Raw genomic sequence first — 7,992 nt, forward strand, 5'->3', positions numbered from 1 at the left:
CTTCTTGTAGTTTCCTTCTTTGTTATTTTGCAGGATCTCATTGTAGCTGGGCCAGCAAAAGAGCAAGGAGCTGGGAGCAAGCAAGCAAAGAGAAGAGTTTGGATTCGACATTAAGCGCAAGACAACGGTTAGTGCATCTCTTAATTCTCTCTTGCTTTCATAAAGAAGTAAACCTTAAGTAGTTTTCTTTACAGTTGTTGCTGAGGCACTATCACCCTTAGAGTGGGATAGGGTCATCCGAATCGGATACTTTTCCCTACAACATGACCATATTAACTTGTGAACTAAGAAGGATCCGAAATATGTCAATCTTGGTACTTAATGTACACCACAAGTGGAAAGACTTCATCTGATTATTCAAGAAGTACCTGATGTCTTCGTGTGGACGTACGATGAAATCAATACATATGACATGCGAATCATCCATCATGTAATACCAATCACGGAAGGGGAAGGGCCATTTCAACAAAAAGTGAGGAAATTTCATCCAACGCTTGAGCCTCTCATACAGAAGGAGTTGAGAAAACTATTGTATACTTGGATCATATAAAGAGTGTGACACTCAACGTGGGTGTCAAATTTGGTTTCTTTGAGGAAGAAGTCCTGGGATATTCGTCTGTGTGTAGATTTCTGTAATCTCAACCCTGGCTCGGACAAGGATAACTACCCCGTGCCATCCATGGAACAAATATTGCAAACAGTATCAGGGGCTGAAATATTTTATTTTCTTAATGGATATTCAGGATATAACTAGGTTCTAATTGAAGACCCTAACATACGTAAGACTACTTTCAGAACGAATTGCGGCATGTTCATGTTTCGACGAATTCCATTTGGGATAATCAACACTGGTGCAACATTCCAACATGAAATGGACATCACCTTCCGTGGGCTCATTGGATAGAGCATAGTGGTCTATCTTGATGATGTAACAATATTATCCAAATAGAGGTCAGACCAACTATGACACTTGAAGAAGTTTTTTGAGTGATGTCACAAGTACGAGATATCCTTGAATCCTAAGAAGAGTATATCTGTAGTGTCTGAGGGTAATCTCTTGGTGCACATCATTGGTAATAGTGGGATGAAGGTACAACCGGACAGGGTCTGGACTATCACGCAGATTCCCTTCCTAATGAATAAGAAAGACATGCAGTCTTTATTAGGGAAGATCAATTTCCTCCACATGTTCATCTCCAACTATGCCCAAATTGTTAAACCAATATAGGATATGGTGTTATACAATAATTTTTCACATTCCCTGTCTCATACCCTGAGCTGTCGAACTTTTCCCAAAATGTCAAAAAGTGATAAAATATGTCAATTAATTCACCATGAAAAACATTGATCACAACATCCCTAAAGAAAAGAAAAATAAATTCCTTGAAGTAATTCTGGAAGAACTTGTCAAAAAACCCTATTTTCAAGCCCAACGCTAATTTTAGTAGGCAAACTCGTGCTGGTATCCTTTGGTCTAACTAGTGGCTAGTGCTGATAGCATGACTTTGAATAGGAAAATCTGCATTGATCCTCTTTAATCAGTTTCTCCAAAAATGGAGCAAAAGCTTCTCTTACTAGAAGCCTCGAGAATGGTGAGCTGGTTATTGTTGAATAAGGATATGGTCATGTTCTCCTATTTTTAGTCCTTGGCCCTACCTTTAGGGATATTCTCCTTAATATGTCAACCTTATTCCCCCTTCTGTGGATCCCTAACTCCCTCTTGTTCCTTAAAACCCTCAAATGGTTGGTCAGACTAGATTGGTCATGTTGCTACTCAATTGTGCCTAATTGCTGCCAATTTGAGAAGTCTTGGCTTGGACTTGGAAACCCATCCCAAAGGAGGATTCCAACATTAAGGCAGTGGTTGTATGCCTCCCTCTTGTGTTTATTATTAATACAATGCATGTTTACTTTCCATAAGTGTGTAAATAATTACTTTCTTAGTATGATTCTTCTTGATCTTTCCTATGGTTTACATTAGAATGCATATGTTATGTTTTTCCTTTGTTGTCTTTGTTTGATTTCTCTTACAGGTATTCGTTCGCAACATAATAGTGAGGATCGAACTTGGAAGTGAGGAGATCAAGATTGACATCCAAAAGAGACCGCATAGGATTGAGGTAGGCCATCTTTCCCCTCTCATGTGATTCTATTTTAAACTAGGAGATTTTTGCATGTATTTGTTTCAGTTGTTACTAGATCCACTCATTGGACTAGAGGGATTGCTTCTATCTATAGAAGGAGTCTAACACCCTTTCAACCCTCCTTTTTCATTTGGCCTTTTTGATTAGTTTGGCCACCTTTTAAAGATACTTGGTTTTGCTTGTGTTTGAGTCTGTACTCTGAGTAGTCATTCATTTAGGGTATCAAGTCTAGAGTTGATCAGGGATCAATAGTTTAGCTAAAAAAATGAAAGTGCTTAGAATTGATTCAAACCTGAATTAATAGATAGAGTTTGTCTCCAGCTATCCAATTCCACAAAACGTTTGAAAAACCGACATCATATGCAAAAGTTAGAGCTTCTGAAAGTTTGGTAAAAAAATAAGCCCTGAGGGGCTAGCCCCCACCCCATGTTACCAAGCGCCCGAACTAGGAGCTAGGGGCCAACTGTTAAGCAAGATTAGTGCGCCACTAATTATTTTAGCATTTAATTAATCTGTAATTAAGTTGGTATAATTTATGGCCGAGCCACTCAATCCGGAACTGCCACCAAACTTGGCAGACTTAACTAGCAGTTCTCCATATTTAGAGGAGGTTTTCTAGGAAAATCTGTTTGAGTCATAACTTACTTAATTCTCACCCAAATTTCAAAAATGAATAGTCATTTTTAGCTAATTGGAATGCTGGGAATTCATTGGAGTAGGTTTTAGAGGCAGAAGAGGTCATCTATAGGTTTTTTTGTTCACTTGAAGAATTTTGAAACCTAGAGCCACCAGGTGTTGGAGGCCATTCCCAGAGCAACTGGTAACCAAATTGAGTAAAAAAATAGTCATTTTTGATATATTTGAATGTTGTAAACTCATTGGAATAGGTACTAAGAGAATTAGATGCATTTAACAACAATTTGAGCACTATTGAAGATAATACAAAGGACCACACTAAGAAGCTGGACCAACGAGATGTAGCCCAGGAGGGGTGAACTCCTTCAATAAAAATTTGGGTATTGAGCTATGTTATGTGTGTTTATTGTGTTTTTATATGTTTCTATTCAGCCATTTAAATTCATGCTTCTAAGTTCATGCAAAACACTAAATTTCACAAGTTAGATGAATTGACAATCACATGCTCATGGATAAACTCTTTATGGATAAGCAAATCAAAGCAAAGAAAATTTTATATCTGGAAATGATACTAGCACAACATTAACTAGCAATCGATTCAGATCAAGTTGGTATCAAAGCACAAGGTTGCTTGCTTGATTTTCTTGAAGGGTTTAATAGTTGCAATTGTTGTTATGATTACAAGGTTGAAGTTGCTGAGAGGAGAAGGGAAGTTACGGATAGATAGTCCTGAGATTAGGAAAAGAAGGAAGAAGGTTGAGAAAGCACCATCCTCACCCAAAGGACCACTCAAGGTAGCACCTGAATCACCTCAAGTTCCATCTCCATCAGTTGAGATAGAAGAGGCATAGATTGCACAAGAGGCTGAAGTGATTGAAGAGGTACAATAAGTACAAATTTCTGAGCCAGAATCCATAGTCATTATATCTAGAGAAAGAGAGCATTAAGGTCCCTCTTCAGAAGAGGAAGAATTCAAGAAACCTTTCTATAATTTGACTGAGATGGTTAAAGTCCTCTATGAAGAGAGGAACACCAAAATGGTTGGAGAGAGTTCTAAACCTCCACATGGAGAAGGAAGCTCAGAGGAAAAAAAGATGAAAAGAAGGATTCCAAAGGGAATGGTGGAAATGCACCTCCATCTCCACCATCCTCATCATCTTCCTCATCATCTTCACCATCTCATACAACATCATCTTCCACTACCACCACTGCCCATAGTCATTCCAAAACCCCAAAAGGAAAAACTCCATTACTGAAATTGGACATAAAATTTGAACTTCCCATGTACAATGGAGAAGTGAATGCAGAAAAGTTGGACAATTGGATTCGACATTTGGAGGTATACCACAGAATTCAGAACCTTCAAGAGGATGACATAAAGATCTAGTTGGCTTCACTAAGGCTAGAAGGAGCTTCACTAGTTTGGTGGGAAGCAAGGACTCAAGAGGAAATGTGAATCCATGGGAAGATATCAATTTCTTGGGTTGAATTCATTTCTTCCATTAAAAGACAATTTATCCTTTATCCTATATGAAAAAAGCCATTATGAGTTGGCAGAATTTTAGGCAGCTTAAAGGCCAAATAGCCCAAGATTATACACAGGAGTTTAGGAAAAAGGCTTTGTTATTAGGAGTAAACTTGAATTCATAATACACACTCTTGAAATATATTGGAGCTTTACATTCCTATTTGCGGCATACCATCCTTTTGTTTAACCCAAGCAACTTAGATGAAGTATGTGTGTAAGCCACACATCTTGAGTCAAGGGGAAAACAAAACATAGAGGAGAAAGGTGAAAGTGAGGGTAAGGGAAAAGAGAAGGGAGGAAAATGGAAGGGAAAGAAGAATGCAAGTATCAAAAAAGAGAAGGAAAAACTCACATGCAAAAACTATTCAAAGAATGGCCATGATGAAGACCATTGTTGGCAACTTCATCCAGAATTAAAACCAAATAGATTGAAATCCAAAGAGAAGGGTAAAACTGTTGCTATAGCTAAAAAGGACTTAGGGTCAGATTCAAGAGATGAGACAAAAATTACAGCTATGGGTTTGAAAGGTCAACATGTTGAAAGTACTAGTTCCTCAAATAGTCACAACAACACTCCAAATGAAGACAAAAGGGAAGAGTTTTTCACTGTCAAAGTAATCTCAAATCATACCAAGATTGATGCACTCTTTGATAGTGGATCACAATCAAACCTGATTTCAGAAGACTTAGTTAAAGAGATTAAACTTGAAACTGTACGAAATCATAAACCATACCCTTTGGGTTGGATAATTAAGGATTGAAATTTACAAGTTTCAAGGAAATGCATTTTTAGATTTGCTATTATTGCAAACTTTGTTGATGAAGTCGAGTTAGACGTGGTTCCACATGAGATTTCTGGAATTATCTTGGGAAGTCCGTATCTGTATGATAGGAAAGCAGTGTTTCATCACTATGAGCATAAATATCATTTGCTTAAAGATGGGGTGAAGTATATTGTGAGAGCTCATCACAAGAAACTGAACATTTCTTTAGTTAATGCAGGGAAAATGAAGAGGCTAGTGAATGCAAGTCAGAACTTGAAATTGTTGATGATCAAACAAAGGGATGTTTTGAATCATACTTTTCATAAATATGCTTATAATTGTAATGAGTTGTTTCAGAATGATAACAGGTTGCCTTTGAAAGAAGGTGAAAAACATTTGCAGCAGCCAACATTGGTGTTGAGCGATGTTGAAAACAAGGTGCCGATGCAAGAAGTTGCAAAGGTCAAAGAGAAGAGGACAAATCAGCTTGGCAAAGAAGGCATGGGTTTCACAAATGTTCATTGCTGGTTTCCAAAAGGCACATTACAATGGCGAAGAAACTTGGGCAAGAGTCGACTCAAGTACAAGGCAAAAGCAACTAAAAATCGCCATAGAGACAAAGTGCAAGGTGAGAAAGATTCCAAGTTTCCTTTGATTGTTTAACAAGGTAGGAACAAGATGCTTTCTGCAAAATTAGATTGTTGTTCTACAAATTCAAAAATATTGCAGCATGACGGTGTTAAAGACATCAATAGATGGTCATTGGAATCAAGGAAAAAATTGACTTTTAATGAAAGGATCCAAATGATGAAATTAAGAAAATTTCAATGGATAAATACTGGAAGGATGAGGGGACAGTCCCCTCATCAACATAATCAATGATCAAGAGAGCTTTTGGGATCCAAAAGGCTTCCAGTGGGGAGGAATGATCAAGGATCAATATTTTAGCTAAAAAATGAAAGTTCTCAAAATTGTTTTAGAACTAAATTAATGGATAGAGTTTGTCTCCAGCTTTCCAATGCCGCAAACAGTTTGAAAAGCCGACATCATATGCAAAATTTAGAGCTTCTGAAATTTTGGTAAAAAAATAAGCCCTGAGGGGCCAGCCTCCACCCCATGTGACCAAATGCCCGAACCAGGAGCTAGGGGCCAATTGTTAAGTGGGATTAGTGCGCCACTAATCAGTTTATCATTTAATTAATCCATAATTAAGTTGGCGGAATTTATGGCGGAGCCACTAAATCCGGAACCACCACCAAACTTGGCGGACTTAACTGGCAGTTCTCCAGATTTAGAGGAGGTTTTCTAGGAAAAATTGTTTGAGCCATAACTTACTCAATTCTCAACCAAATTTCGAAAATGAATAGTCATTTTTGGCTAATTGGCATGCTAGGAATTCATTGGAGTAGGTTTCAGAGGCAGAAGAGGTCATCTACAGGTGTTTTTATTCACTTGAAGATTTTTGAAACCTAGAGCCACCAGGTGTTGGAGGCCATTCCCAGAGCAGCTGGTAACTGAATTGAGTAAAAAAGTAGTCATTTATGATAGTTTCTAATGTTTTAAACTCATTAGAATAGGTACCAAGAGTATTGGATTCATGTAACAACAATTTGAGCACTACTGAAGCTAAGACAAAGGCCCACACTATGAAGCTGGACCAAGGAGATGTAGCCCAGGAGGGGTGAACTCCTTCCACAAAAATTTGTGTATTGAGCTCTATTATGTCTGTTTATTGTGTTTTCATATGCTTCTATTTAGACATTTAAATTCATGCTTTTAAGTTCTTGCAAAACACTAAATTTCACCAAGTTAGATGAATTGACAATCACATGCTCATGGATAAACTCTTTATGGATAAGCAAACCAAAGCAAATAAAATTTTATATCTAGTATTGATACAAGCACAACATTAACTATAAATCAATTTCAGATCAAGGGTATTGCTCAAGATCTACTTGTTTTTCCTAAAATTTCCTCGCTCAGCACATCTTTACTAGTTACAATTGCACTGACATCGCTGATTTTTCCTAGTACAGTCACATTGGAAACCCTGTCTTCCACTGTGTACCCGTGTTGGTCCATTTTATTGTCCAACACAGATTTTTTTGTGTAAATTAGTGTTGCCAACACGAATGTTGCTATGTAAAGTGGCGTTGATAACCCTGTTAGTGCAGATTTTTCTATGTAAAGTAGTGCCGATCCTTAAAATTGAGAATTTTGACAGTTTCTGCCAAAAATTCTAGTGTGTCCTAATCTTTGAGGTCATCCTCCTGTTCCGCGTGCATTGAATTTTCTTTGATTTGTGTTAGTTTCTTTTTGGTGTGAAAAATTCCCTCCCATTGTTTGAAGTGGTGAAAGTAAATTTTGGTTGAGTCTTTGATTCTTTGAGTCAATTAAAATTGTTGTTTACTGCTTTTATATTTGGAAGGAATATCGATTTGTTGTTGTTTGAGAATTATTAGTTCTTTTGAGACCATAAGTAAATTGATTTTGCATTCATTTAGTTTTCATCTCATAATTTACTTTTCGTAAAGTGCATTAGATCACATTGCATTGAAAAGTCATTTATTTAGATTTATCATTGGATATAGGTTATATTGTTTAGTCATTGAAAGGTAAAAGTGCATTGAGTGCATTGTCATTCATTGAAAGAAAAGTTGAAAGAATTTCACTTTTTGTGGTTGTATTTGGAAGATAAAAGTGAAACATCTAGTTAGGAAAGCTTTGTTTACTGCACTACTGTTTTTTGCATCATTGTTTGAATCTCTTCCCTTACTAGATTAGCTTTCATCGAAATGGAAAGGATCCTTTTCTCACGTAGTAGTATCATAGGTGTTCAGGTGACATCATTTTGAGGCTTAAAACCGAAAATTAATTGAAGATCAACTTAGAAGTTACCTCAATTAACCTGAGGAACATT

The sequence above is a fragment of the Pinus tabuliformis genome, chromosome Q (assembly GCF_031772625.1).
Source record: "Pinus tabuliformis cultivar Carrire ecotype Pingquan chromosome Q, CPIR1, whole genome shotgun sequence".
In the NCBI taxonomy this organism is placed as follows: Eukaryota; Viridiplantae; Streptophyta; class Pinopsida; order Pinales; family Pinaceae; genus Pinus; species Pinus tabuliformis.